This window comes from Bos indicus, chromosome 11, assembly GCF_029378745.1.
Source record: "Bos indicus isolate NIAB-ARS_2022 breed Sahiwal x Tharparkar chromosome 11, NIAB-ARS_B.indTharparkar_mat_pri_1.0, whole genome shotgun sequence".
Taxonomy (NCBI): Eukaryota; Metazoa; Chordata; class Mammalia; order Artiodactyla; family Bovidae; genus Bos; species Bos indicus.
Window position 1 is genome coordinate 85,392,039 of NC_091770.1, and position 14,386 is coordinate 85,406,424.

The window sequence follows — 14,386 nt, forward strand, 5'->3', positions numbered from 1 at the left end:
GAAGGACATCCCATCCTCCTGGTATGCTTGGTAGTGAGGTCAGAGTTCTGTCTGAATGATTTCCCATTACATCTTACATGCCCCCTTTCCTGTGGCTGTTTACAGAGCCTCATTTTTTTCCTGTTCTATCTCATTTCCAAATGTCCCCTGAGCCACAATAGCTGGAGACAAATGTTCTCTTTCTCTGGCAACTTTCCCCTTGGGGTAAGAAACCGTTTCACGCTCACTAGACATAGTTGATGCTTAGGCTTTGTATATTCAAGATGGGGTGATATTTTCCAGATTGTTGATTGTTTCATTTTATACAATATAACAGCATCATTAGTTATATTTGTTATGTCTTTCTACTTGGAAACAGAATAACGATCAAAGTTTCACCACAATACGTCCCACAGTGAGAGTCACAAAATTCATCATGGTTGCTGATAATCAAGGGCCTCACAAAGCGCCAGGCATATGTTGCGTATTTAACATGCTGCACAGCAGTTGTTTCTCCTTGAACTCTACGGGATAAGTTCTGTAAGAATCCCATTTCACAGATGAGGAAGATATGTGGACATTTGTGAATCTCAGCTGGTCAATGGTAAAGCTGGCTCTGAATCTTCAGCTTTTGCTTTGGTGAAAGAGGTGATCTGGACCAAGAAAAGAGTCAGTAAATTCTGAGCAGCTTCATCCTTAGTAAATCCTAGAATTGTTTTCGTTACTTTCTTGCGATGCAAGCATACTATTTATTTTTTCATTATGCATGAAGGTAGTTTCAAAACTGAAGTTTGTTTTTACTTCACATTACTTCAGAATCACAGTGAAAATTGTTTTTGGTAATTCTTCCTAGATTCATAAGCAGGACCACAGGGGTGCCAGTGATAACCATCTCCAAAATTATTATGAACACTTCTTATAACACACAAAGTGACTAAGGCCATATCTTGGCAATGATGTCATGAGGGCACTTCCTGCTCTTTTCTTTATTCTTAGCCCTTCTTTAAGAAACGCAGATCAGTTTGAACTTTTGAAGGATAAAAGTCAGTAAAAAGATGCTCAATATCTATAAACATCTGTATTAAATAGTTCACTTAATTTTAATGAACTGCACAACATCTGGTTCCATAGAACACTTCAAAATTTCCATCAAGTTCTGGTCTGACAAAATCTCTCCTGCCACTTTCCATCTGTATTAAAAAACCAAAAAGCACATGTATTCCCGGTTCACTGAGTCATTTGATAAAAGCAACAGGGTGCAATTTGTAAGCAGATGGAGAGCTCAGTGAATGGACTGGCTAGGGTCCCAAGATCTTGTGGCCACTTCGATTTCTGTCCCGTGGCTGTCGAGTCACTCCCAGAGCCCAGGGCAGATCAATCAGAGGGGAATGCAGATTTTCAGTACTTTCGAATGCAAAATCACAATGACACATTCTTCTTTTCTCATGAAGGAGGTCACAAGGGTAAGTGTGTGCCATGGCCTGGAAACTGTGCATCCACAAAATGAATCTGTCCCTTCCATGTGGGAAGGTCCCTTTATTAAAGCCAAGAGGACCCAAATGGTTCTGAACAGAAGTTGTTCTGATCCCACACAAAGACACCGTCAGGCAGTGAGTGACAGTGAAATTAGCTCTACCACTGCAGGAAAGGTCACACAGGTCCCCGAGAAGGTTGCACAGTCCCTCCAAGGTAGCGACACGGCTGTCAGGTGCTGGTGATGGCTCCAAGTTGATGCATTTTGCAGGGTAAGTTGAGGCCGAGGTTGAAGAGGAAATTTTGGGGGGAAGAGATGCTAATGATCACCTAGCCACAACCATGCTCTACTTTTTCCTCCATGAAGGAACTGCAGCTCAGAGGGCATGATATCCAAGGTCATGCAGCCAAAATCACCGCCAGATACAGGAAAATAGGTCCCTGCCCTTGAGACTTGAACTGCAATGTCCCAGATCCTGGGAGAAGAGAGTAAAGCAAGAATTTAGCATTAGCTTAAAGACCAGGGCCGTCAAGATAGAAATCAGTTTGTGCTAAAACCTTGCAATCCCTCTGCTGGCTGCAAAAATGAAAAATTGTAGGCATATTAATGATTTATTGGGGAGGAGGGCGGGTGTCAGTTAGACACCATAAAAGTGATTACTATCCCACTGGAGTGTCAAGAACCCTGCGTAGCCCAATGGGCTCGCTTGCAGCGGCTGCTTTCTGCATTCTTGCTGACAAGGCTGTAATTGAGCTCAGAGAGGCCTGTGGGTTGAGTGGAGGTGACTTGTAAATGCAGAAACCTGCTCTAAGGAAGTGCAGTCACATCTCCCATTACATCTTTAGCTTCAAAGGTAATCATCATGAACTTCACAGCCAGTGCTCCTTACAGGGGGAGTGATGAGCACTCCCAGGGCAATTAATGATTGGGGCTAAGCAAGGAAGGAGAGGAAATGGAACTTTCCTGAGGTTTTCCAGTCACTCAGTTATATATAACCCTTTATGGGAAATGCTTCTAAACATGGAAAGTGTGCCAAGGCTTTATGCCTGACATCGCTTCCTGCTTTCTACTAGTTTTTGTTTTGTGTTGCTTGAAATCAATCCGGATTTTTTCAACAAGCTTTGTCTTTCTTGCCCAACCAGGCAAGCTTGGTAATGAAATGGCAGTAACAACTTGCAGATTTTCAAGCAATTTCACAGACATTTTTTTTGTGTAGTCCTTATAGCAACCACATGAAGTATGTATTTTCTCCATTTCCAGATGAGGAAGTTGTCATTCAGAAAGTTTCAACAACTGGTTCAAAGGCAGTTTACTTGACCACAGTTACACTCAAGCCTTAGCCTCTGATTCCAAATTCAGAGGCTTGGGTCTGTATAGTAATGGTGATGCTGCCACTTAGGAGAACTGCCCCACCCCCATCCTGCTGACCCAACCCTTCTTTTTTTTTTTATCTATGCCAGGCCTTAGCTGCAGCATACGTAATCTTCCATCTTCATTGCAGCATGTGGGATTGTAAGTTGCAGCATATAGCATCTAGTTCCTTGACCAGGGACCAAACCCAGGCCCCCTGCTTTGGGAGTGTGGAGTCTTAGCAACCGGAGCACCAGAAAAGTCCCCTGCACTTTCTATTATTTAAAAATCTTCATGTCCCTTGATGATAACAAAGTTTGGATTTTATGTGTGGTATTTCTAGAAATAAAATGAAGAAGAATTCCCATCTTAGCATAAACATATTCTATGAAATAAACTATCTGGGTAATTCATTATCACTTGGGCTGAGATACTACCCATATATATATATAATACCAAGACTTTATTCTACAAGTACAATTTTAAAGGACATATGTCAACAACTTAAAAAGCCTTGGAAAAAAAGGCTATCGTCTTCACTGTGATGATCATTTGATGGCATTGATTTTAATAATCTACACATGTATGGCTCTTTATGATGATTTTAACCTCTTTTTCATTCATATTCTTGATTGCTACAGAAAACTGATTTTAGGAAAATCATGAAATTATGCACACATTTTTTTATTTCTAGAATTCGAACATGCATGATGCTTGAACTTCCTGTAGATTAAATGCAAGTCTGATACTTAAAAAAATGAATGTGAATAAATGGATTCTGAGATAGACAATTTCCACTAATATTTAATTGGTTGCAAATTTTGCTATCTCAAAAAGTTTCTGCTCTCTGCTTTATTAAGGAAGTTCTGTCATTATTCAGTGTAATTATAGCTTTGGGGAAATTTTCCCAATAAAAGCTTAGGAGGGAAAAAAAGGAAGCGTGACAAGTAGTGATAAAAGCTGAGTTAATAGTTCTGTTTCCAGATCTTCTCAGACTACTGATCTTGTAAGTTTCTATGACCTATACGAGTAGTTTAGATGAATGTTCACAACTGATTCAGACAAGAGACAGTGTCAGGAAAGCAAACAGATTTTTCTGTTCTTAACAATTGCCCTATCTGAGCATTTCCTGAATTCTTTGGTTCACTCAGCTGATTAACACATACTGTGTATATGGAAAACATCTGCACATTCTCTGCTTTTGCCAGGTTCCCAAATGTTTGCTCAAACTCAATATGAGACATTCTAGATCTATTTGAGAAACACTCATTTTTGATCCATTTAGACCCAGTGTTGTTGAAGCATTTGAATTTCTGACAAGATTGCTTCCTATCTGTTGGTTCCCAACCATGGCTCAGTGATTTGAAAACTATTATGCATAAAGTGAAAGTGTTAGTCACTCAGTTGTGTCCAACTCTTTGCAACCCCGTGGACTGTAGCCCACCAGGCTCCTCTGTTCATGGAATTCTCCAGGCAAGAATACTGGAATGAGTAGCCATTCCCTTCTCCAGGGGGTCTTCCCAACCCAGGAACCGAACCCAGGTCTCCCACACGGCAGGCAGATTCTTTATTGTCTGAGCCACCAGAGAAGTCCAAGAATACAGGAATAACTAGTAATTCCCTCTCCAAGGGATCTTCCCAACATAAGGCATAATGTATTTTCAAAGGTCAAATTGCCTTCTCCACATTTTAGAACATCTTTCTTCTGTGTTTTCTTATATATTGACTGTACGGCAGTTGGATATGATCTAAGATAAACATCTTCCTACAGCTCCTAACGTCAGCCCCAGGGGATGTTACCAATATACTTTGAATAATCCTGTGACCATTTTAAAGATGAGAAACTTAAGACTAAGAAGAGTAAGACTTAAAACTTAGTCTTAAACTTTTAAAGACTTAAAACTTAGTCTTAAAACTTAAGACTAAGAAGAGTAGGTATCCCCGCACACTTGGTCCCAGCAAAGGAAAAAACTAAGAGAACTTCTGTCTCCTACTTCAGAGTACTTCACATCCTAACAGATAATCCTTAAATATTGTAACAGCTTCCTTTTTGATGTAGTAATGTTCTGTTTGAGAAGACGGATACAGCTCTCAAATCAGATTCTGTTCCATTACTAGAGAGAAATGGCAAAAGGCTCAGCTACCAAATGATTAAAACTTTCCACTTGTATCAACTGTCAAGCTTCTAAAAATATTTCACCACTAGTCTCTTCTTTCAGTTGAGACACTGAAAGCCCCTAGCAGAGGTCAAAAATGGCAACTGTGGGTAAGTAAGTGAGTGATTGTCCCCTCAGCACCCAGAATAAATCTAAATAAGCAAAGTTGGAGGACTGGGTTAGCCCATTCACCTGATCAGTGCACAGATGTCAACCAAACTTATTCTCCATTCCTGATTCTATGACACGCACCTGAATATATAGCTGAAAACAAACAAACAAAAGCAACACTGAGATCATTATATATTTAAATATAATGATTTACATATATTTATTGTGGCTCAGATAGTAAAGAATCCATCGGCAATGCAGATGACGGGGTTTGATCCCTGGGTGGGGAAGATGCCCTGTGGAAGGAGATGACAAACCACTCCAGTATTCTTGCCTGGGAAATCCCATGGGCAGAGGAGCCTGGCAGGCTCAGTCCATGGGGTCACAAATAGTTGGACACAACTGATCGACTAATACTTTCACTTTCGATAAATATTAATACATAAATGATAAAACAAAACAATGTGATTATATTCTAAGCTGATCAAATTTGGCTCCTCACCACCTGTTTTTACAAATAAGTTTACTGGAACATAGCTGTTCCCATTCCTTGACACCATTTTCTACGGCTGCCTTCACAGAACAATAGCAGAGTTGAGAAACTGCAACAGAAATCATATGACCCACCAAGCCTAGTATATTTCCCATCTGGGCCTTTCTGGAAAACATTTGTTATCCCTGCCTCGGGCCTTATACTAGAGCAATATCAGATTCTCAGCTTTTTCAGCATCCTCATGTAGTTCCAAACCTCTTTATAAGTGTTTCCTTCTGCTTCAGTTCAGTTCAGTCGCTCAGTTGTGTCTGACTCTTCGCAACCCCATGAACCGCAGCATGTCAGGCCTCCCTGTCCATCACCAACTCTCAGAGTTTACCCAAACTCATGTGCATCCAGTTGCTGATGCCATCCAACCATCTCATCCTCTGTCGTCCCCCTCTCCTCCTGCCCTCAATCTTTCCCAGAATCAGAGTCTTTTCAAATGAGTCAACTCTTCACATCCGTTGCCCAAAGGATTGGAATTTCAGCTTCAACATCAGTCCTTCCAAAGAACACCCAAGACTGATCTCCTTTAGGATGGACTTGCAGTCCTAGGGACTCTCAAAAGTCTCCTCCAATGCCACAGTTCAAAAGCATCAGTTCTTCAGCACTCAGCTTTCTTTATAGTCCAACTCTCACATCCATACATGACTACTGGAAAAATCGTAGCCTTGACTAGATGGACCTTTGTTGACAAAGTAATGTCTCTGCTTTTCAATATGTTGTCTAGGTTGGTCATAACTTTCCTTCCAAGGAGTCAGTATCTTTTAATTTCATGGCTGCAATCACCATCTGCAGTGATTTTAGAGCCCAGAAAAGTAAAGTCAGCCACTGTTTTCCCATCTATTTCCCATGAAGTGATGGGACTGGATGCCATGATCTTAGTTTTCTGAATGTTGAGCTTTAAGCCAACTTTTTCAGTCTCCTCTTTCACTTTCATCAAGAGGCTTTTTAGTTCCTCTTCACTTTCTGCCATAAGGGTGGTATTATCTGCATATCTGAGGTTATTGGTATTTTTCCCAGCAATCTTGATTCCAGCTTGTGCTTCTTCCAGCCCAGCATTTCTCATGATGTACTTGGCATAGAAGTTAAATAAGCCAGGTGACAATATACAGCCTTGACATACTCATTTTCCTATTTGGAACCAGTCTGATGTTCCATGTCCAGTTCTAACTGTTGCTTCCTGACCTGCATACAGGTTTCTCAAGAGGCAGGTCAGGTGGTCTGGGATTCCCATCTCTTTCAGAATTTTCCACAGTTTATTGTTATCCACACAGTCAAAGGCTTTGGCATAGTCAATAAAGCAGAAATAGATGTTTTTCTGCAACTCTCTTGCTTTTTCCATGATCCAGCGGATGTTGGCAATTTGATCTCTGGTTCCTCTGCCTTTTCTAAAACCAGCTTGAACATCTGGAAGTTCACGGTTCACATATTACTGAAGCCTGGCTTGGAGAATTTTGAGCATTACTTTACTAGCATGTGAGATGAGTACAATTGTGCAGTAGTTTGAGCATTCTTTGGCATTGCCTTTCTTTGGGATTAGAATGAAAACTGACCTTTTCCAGTCCTGTGGCCACTGCTGAGTTTTCCAAATTTGCTGACATATTGAGTGCAGCCCTTTCGTAGCATTATCTTTTAGGATTTGAAATAGCATAAATGGAATTCCATCACCTTCACTAGCTTTATTCATAGTGATGCTTTCTAAGACCCACTTGACTTCACATTCTAGGATGTCTGGCTCTAGGTGAGTGATCACACCATCATGATTATCTGGGTCATGAGGATCTTTTTTGTACAGTTCTTCTGTGTATTCTTGCCACCTCTTCTTCATAGCTTCTGCTTCTGTTAGGTCCCTACCATTTCTGTCCTTTATTGTGCCCATCTTTGCATGAAATGTTCCCTTGGTATCTCTAATTTTCTTGAAGAGATCTCTAGTCTTTCCAATTCTGTTGTTTTCCTCTATTTCTTTGCATTGATCGCTGAGGAAGCCTTTCTTATCCCTCCTTGCTATTCTTTGGAACTCTGCATTCAGATGCTTATATCTTTCCTTTTATTGTTTGCTTAGTAGTGGTTACATATTGTCTTGTGCTCATGGTCAGTGGTGTCCAACTCTTTGCAAACCCATAACTCTAGCTTTCTAGGTTCCTCTGTCCGTGGAATTTTACAGACAAGAAAACTTGAGTGAGTTGCTGTTTCCTACTCCAGGAGATCTTCCAGGACCCAGGGATCAAGCCTGCATCTCCTGCATTGGCAGGCAGATTCTTCACCACTGAGCCACCTGCGAAACCCTGTGAAACATACACACATCTCTCATCAGCTGGAACTTGGTCACATGACTCTACCCAACTGCATGAGAATCTGGGAACTGAAACCTTGATCCAAACCAAACTCAGAGATCCTAGGAGTATAGCATGGATGTTGGCTATCTACCAATAACTCTTGTTCTCTTTCCATATTGTCAAGTTGTTACTGGAACATGCTTGCCCAGCCAGGGACCTGATTCCTCAACTTCTCTTGTATCTAAAAGTAATCAGTGGAACAAATTAAGTGGGTAGTCCCATGCCAAGGTAATTCAGGGGAAGAAACATCCACTTCTCAATTGAAAGCCAGATGTGGAAGATGGTAGAGCCACAAGATGGAAAGAAATTGGGACTCTGATTTACTGTTTAGAGGACAGTCTACCCACCACTGATTAGAAAGGCACACTTTAGACTTTGGTGAGTGCCAAAGAATTGATGGTTTTCAACTGTGTTGCTGGAGAAGACTCTTGAGAGTCCCTTGGACAGTAAGGATATCAAACCAATCAATCCTAAAGGAAATCAACCCTGAATATTCATTGGAAGTACTGATGCTGAAGCTGAAGCTCCAATACTTTGGCCACCTGAAATGGGAAGAGCTGATTCACTGGAAAAGACCCTGATGCTGGGAAAGATTGAAGGCAGGAGGAGAAGGGGATGACAGAGGAAGAGATGATTGGATGGCATCACTGACTCAATGGACATGAGTCCGAGCAAATTCCAGGAGATAGTAAAGGACAGGGAAGCCTGGCATGCTGCAGTCCATGGGGTCACAAAGAGTCAGACACAACTTAGCAACTGAATAACAACAGACTTTCTGTGCAAGAAAAGAATTTCTATTGTGTTTAGTCACTTGGATTTTAGAGCATCTTCCACAGTGCATTATAATATTACAATATTGTGTTCAAATTAATGAGAATACCACATCAAACTCTCATTAACTATGTTCACTATCTGTGTCTGTTGCATTTCTTGGTGCCACAGGATGGACTGAATATATGCTGGGTGAATATCAGAGTAGTAGAACCATGGGTACAAGGGAAGTGGGCTTCCCTTGTAGCTCAGTCGGTAAAGAATCTGCCTGCAGTGCAGGAAACCCAGGTTCAATCCCTGGGTTGGGAAGATCCCCTGGAGAAGGAAATGGCAACCCACTCTGGTATCCCTGCCTGGAAAATCTTGTGGATAGAGGAGCCTGGTGGGCTGCAGTCCATGGGGTCGCAAAAAGTTGGACACGACTGAGCGACTAACCCACACACACGCTTAAAGCCATGCGTAAATGCTGTGAGAACTCAGAAGAAATAGTATTACTATAATTCAACCTAGGAATTTTATATTTATTTCTAAATATGGGGCCATCTGTGTAATAATACTATACGAAACATGAATATTGCATTCGATACATTTTCTGGTTAATCTCACATGGACCTTTCTGTTCTATTCCACTCTGCGCATTCAAACAGTGCTGTCTGTGCTGCCTTGATAGACACCTCGTATATTTTAAAGAGGAGACCCTAGACTCTGGGAGAATTTATGAAGAGTGACTTCAAGGAGAAAGATCAGCTTACAGGCAATAGGGGCTCTCGTTCAGACCCCAAAATGGTGATTGTATGGAGAACAGAAAGGCTTTCTTCAAGCTGTCATTTTAAAATATCCACACTCGATCCCTGTGACAGCCAGAGCTTTTCCCACCAACATGGAAACCCAGAGTGTTGATAATTCTTAATGACAAGGCGAGTTTCCAAACAGAGCTTTTCCTTCATAAATGGAGCCAGTAGATGAAAACTTGACTTGGCCAGCTCACTTTTCTCTACCTCTTCTCTTGCAGCATAACTTTCCCCTCCTTGCTCTTAGCAATCTAAACAGTTCCTCATATTCTTTTTAGCACACTGCATTATGTTCATGTGTCTTTGTAATGAGTGGTCTCTCCTCCTAGAATTTGTATCTTGAAGATTGAGCTTTTTTCTTATTTGCCCTTCTCCTTTACACAGTGCCTCCTATATAGTTGCAAATACAAGACCTATTTTGAATTAGTTGTCCCTAAGTTAACAGGAAACTGGAAAAGAAAAACTATGTCTGGTAATGGGATAGGAAGAAAGACAAAAAGTCATTGAGAAAAAGAGTGAGTCTCAAAAGCGCAATATGATGATACAAGTTCTGGGCTGGAGGCAGAAGACTCAGACACTGGCCCCAGCTTGGCCCCCAACTCAGTGACCTTCAGCATGCCAGATGATGCCTTTCTGCATCTCAAGATCATCATTCTAGAAATGGTGGTGTTAGAGGAGATGACCTCTACAGATCTCTTGTGTTCTACAACCTTCTTCTAGAGAGAAAAAGGCCACGATTCAAAATAAGACAGGGCTATCCACCAGTGATAAGTCTTCTGTTTTGTCCACTGATTTTAGTAGGAGATGAGTGTGAGACCCTGAAATAAGATGAACCATCAGTGAGGTTTCCCAGGGGAAGGTGGAAAGCCTCTTATAATTCTAAACTAGAATGTCTCCATGGTCATGAAGATAGGTAAAGACCAGAGCCCACTAAGCCTGCAGTGAGTGGAAGAGGGCCTGCCTATTGAAGCATAAGAAGATCCTTTCTTCCCCTGTGCTCTTTGATCTGACAATCAAAATATCTTGATAGGCAGTGCTGGCTATGGCTTTGCAATTATGGAAAACTGGCCAACCCAGGGCTGGTTCCCTCAAGAGTAGAAAGAGCAATGTGACTGTTCGTTCCAGTGGGCAGACATTCCACATTTTCTCCTGCTAGACTTTGGGAAGAGAGGCCACCCTTGTTCAGAGATACAGGGATTGTTTGGCTTAAATAGGAAATTGGGTGAGAGAAACACTGCTCCAGGTAGACCAGAAATTCCACCTGTCCTGCTCTGGATGGTATCCTCATTTAGCAGAGACCCAAAAGGGCAGTGGTGAAGACAAGGTTCTCTCCCCGGGAGAAATCCTTTCTGGGTTCCTTGAGCTCCAGAGTTTATGAAAAATCCAGGCAAAGAAGAAAGCCGGAGAGCTTGGTATTGGGTTTAGAGTAGTCCCCTCAGTCTCTCCATTGCAGCAGGGATTTTTGTTGTTGTTGTTTTTCTTCTTATCTGTGAAATGATTTTCACACTGGGCTCCTCAGTTTTAGGGATTTATAAATGTTTGGGGAGAGGGGTATCACAGGTTCTTCTTTATCTCAACTGTTTAAAAATATGCATATATTTCTAGAAAAACCAACATTTAAACAAAGGGGCCCACAACTACCAGTGTTTGGAAACCAATAGATTAAGTGATTTCCTAATCTCTTTCCAACTCTAACATTTCTAACATTTTGTGAATATACTGCGACATTCTTTCTAGGGTAGTGAGTTTGTCGATTATCCTCAAGTGGAACAGACCTGCTCCCAGCGCAGGACCTTAGCTCTGCTTTTTCTTCTGTCAGGATGCTGTCCTCCAAATTTCAAAATCTTGAAAGATTTTGTTTACACTGCACCTGCCATACAAGGTCCACCCCAACCACACTTAGATACCACACCTACCCTGCATCCCCGACTCCTACACAGCCTCACCCATTTCTACCTCTCCTTTTGAACACTTTCTACCATGCCATACAATCTGGTTCAAAGATTCTGGTCTGGCCAACCCCTTCCCCTAAAATGCATGCTTTCGGTAATCACAGGTGTCTAGGAATCTTTGACTAGCCCAGCCTGCTCAGGGGCCATACCACTGATGAGCAAACAATTAATAATAATGATTTAATGAGTTTGATACTCTTCTTCAATCTGCCAGTTTCCTGAGTTTTTCCCAGAGATAAGTATGCAAATGCAAAATTTACTTTGATGAGTAGAAAAACAGCCCCACTTTGGGAAATAAACTGTTGAGGCAACAGACTGGTAGAACAACCATGCAATGATTTTATCGTCATGGGCACATCTCCCTCCTCAGCGCCACATGGGACCGTGAACCACTGCATTCCTCTCTCTCCTCTTTCACCTCCCTACAGCAGATTCTGCCAACCACATGATCCTGGCACAAGATCACAATTCTGAGAACTCTGAAGAGTGGCGTGTGGTCTTTTCCTCTTCCACATATCTAGCCCAGGGATCCGCTACACTTGAATGTGCAGAGGAAGCACGTGATGCGGGTGGATCTTGATAAAATGCAAGATTCTGACTCAATAGGTCGTGCATGCCCTAAGACTCATCATTTCCTACAAGTCCTCAGATGATACCCGTGCTGCTCATCCAAGTATCACACACTGAGTGGGCAGTTTCTAGAGCGCTGCTCAAGGGCAAAGCAACGCTTCTTTCTGTTGTCAGTTTTCTCATTTTAATATGGACATAATCATTATTGCAGAAGATGATTGGCAAGGATTAAATGAGATCACAGGCTCTTAATCCCTTATCCAAAATCCTTGGGGCCAGATGTATTACAAAATCCAGAATATAGAATTTTTAAGAAGTGATATGGTGCATATGCAATTTATTATGTGACAACTCCCGAGGGTTTTGGGGCATCAACCTTTAATCAAATGTGTTAATATTTATGCAGCAAAATATATGAATTCTATACCAAACAGGAAGACTAAGCATTATAAGTAGCTAAAGTTCTCTACTCAATGTTCTGTAATAACCAGTATAGGAAAAGAATCTGAAAAAGAATGGCCATATGTGTATGTGTAACTGAATCACTTTGCTGTACACCGGAACTGACCCCACATTGTAAACCAACTATACTCCAATATGAAGTAAAAATTAGATTAAAAACATGAATAGCTAAAGTTCACATCAGGTTTTGCTGCCAAATATGTTCAGACCAGGTAAGAGTTGCCAAAAAGCTTTCAGTTTTCAGAGCTTGTCAGATCTTGAAAGCCTGGATAAGGGCACTATACCTGTGCTTGGCCTGTGAGTGCGTCATCTCTCTGTTGAAAAGGCAGGACACACCTCTTTCTTCCTACACATCATAGGTATGAAGGCAAATCCTCAGAGACTGGGACCAGACGTGGAGCAGCACCAACCTGGAGCACAAAGTGACCAAACCAAAGGAGAAGTCCATGACCTGGACCAGAAGGGTTCAAGGTCAAAGCCAAACCAGCACCTAGAATACCTCCATACAGAATCCTGTCAGCACTCTAAACCACACATGTGTGCCTCAACACACACGCACACACACATACACACATGCTCCCACTCACACGCCTAAAATTATCAGGACCTGAGGCTAAAATTGGGGTCTGGCAAGAAGCTGGAAGCAAGAAGCCAAATAATTTCTGAGAAAAACACACCCAAAATTCCCCTTTAGCTCATAAAATTAAATGAGAATCTCTCTGTGGATTTCTTAAATACATCTCTTAATACAATTCTTAAGAAATACATTTCTTAAATGTCTACTTAAGAAAGCGGGTGCTGGACAGAACAAGTCATCTCATAGCTCCTCATTTACATGGGCAATAAGATGTTTGCAGGTGTGGCTCATTTTTTCTTTTTCTTTTTTGATGCTCTTAAAATTGCAGCTCTTTGTGAAGATTTGAAGATGAAAATTTTACATAGCACTAAAAAAAAAGGAAAGTAGAACCACTTGTCAATCTCAGGCTCTGCCATCCTGTTTTTTAGGACCCAGGCTTCCCAACCAAAGCTCACAGCCAAATCGAAGTGCAAGCAAGACACAGGGCCACCTGCGATCTGTGGCTTCAGTGACACGGCCAGCAGGCCCTGGCCACGTGCTGCAAAGAGAGGTAAGACATCCTGAGGAGCCGGCTGAGGAGCCGAGATCTGATACGAGTCACAGGTTCCCACAGGTTCTCTGAAATGCACTATATTTGGCAACAGAAACTGGACTCTGAGGTTGTTTCAGAGAGTAGTTTGGACACTGTATTAGGAGAGGTAGTTTGTGTGATGGTTATAAGGTTGGTTTTTGTAGCTAACCTATCTGAATTTGATGCTTAACTCTACTATTTGCAAATAATGTTACCTTTATCTAGGCAAACCAGCTCTAAGTTTCAGTTCCTCACATTTAAAAGAAGGATAATATGGATAAATAACAAGGTCCTATTGTGTAGCCTAGGAAACCATATTCAATATCCTGTAATAATGGAAAAGAACATGAATGTATATGTGTGTGTGTGTGTGCTGTGCTAAGTCACTTCAGTCATGTCTGACTCTTTGCAACCCTGTGGACTGTAGCCTGCCAGGTTCCTCTGTCCATGGGATTCTCCAGGCAACAATACTGGAGTGGGTTGCCATGCCCTCCTACAGAGGATCTTCCTCACCCTGTGATCAAACTCTCCTCTCTCATGCCTCCTTCACTGGTAAGTGGGTTCTTTATCGCTAGCGCCACCTTGGAAGCCATATATATATGGAAGCCATGTATGTATGTATGTGTGTGTGTGTGTGTATAACTGAAACACTTTGCTGTACAGCAGAAATTAACACAATATTGCAAATCAGCTATACTTCAACAATTTTTTTTTAAGAAAAAGAGTCTATCTTAAGGAAATAAAGGAC

The 14,386-nt window shown here is 41.6% G+C and overlaps 1 long non-coding RNA gene across 1 annotated transcript; it reads right to left on the bottom strand.

Annotated features, from left to right (window-relative positions):
* Positions 1–318: 318 nt before the first annotated feature.
* Positions 319–13,785, bottom strand: LOC139185672 (uncharacterized). The gene is made up of 2 exons (XR_011569163.1): positions 12,775–13,785; positions 319–1,928 (listed from the first exon to the last, which is right to left on the bottom strand). It is a non-coding gene; the product is annotated as an uncharacterized lncRNA (long non-coding RNA).
* Between the last annotated feature and the right edge of the window lie 601 nt (positions 13,786–14,386).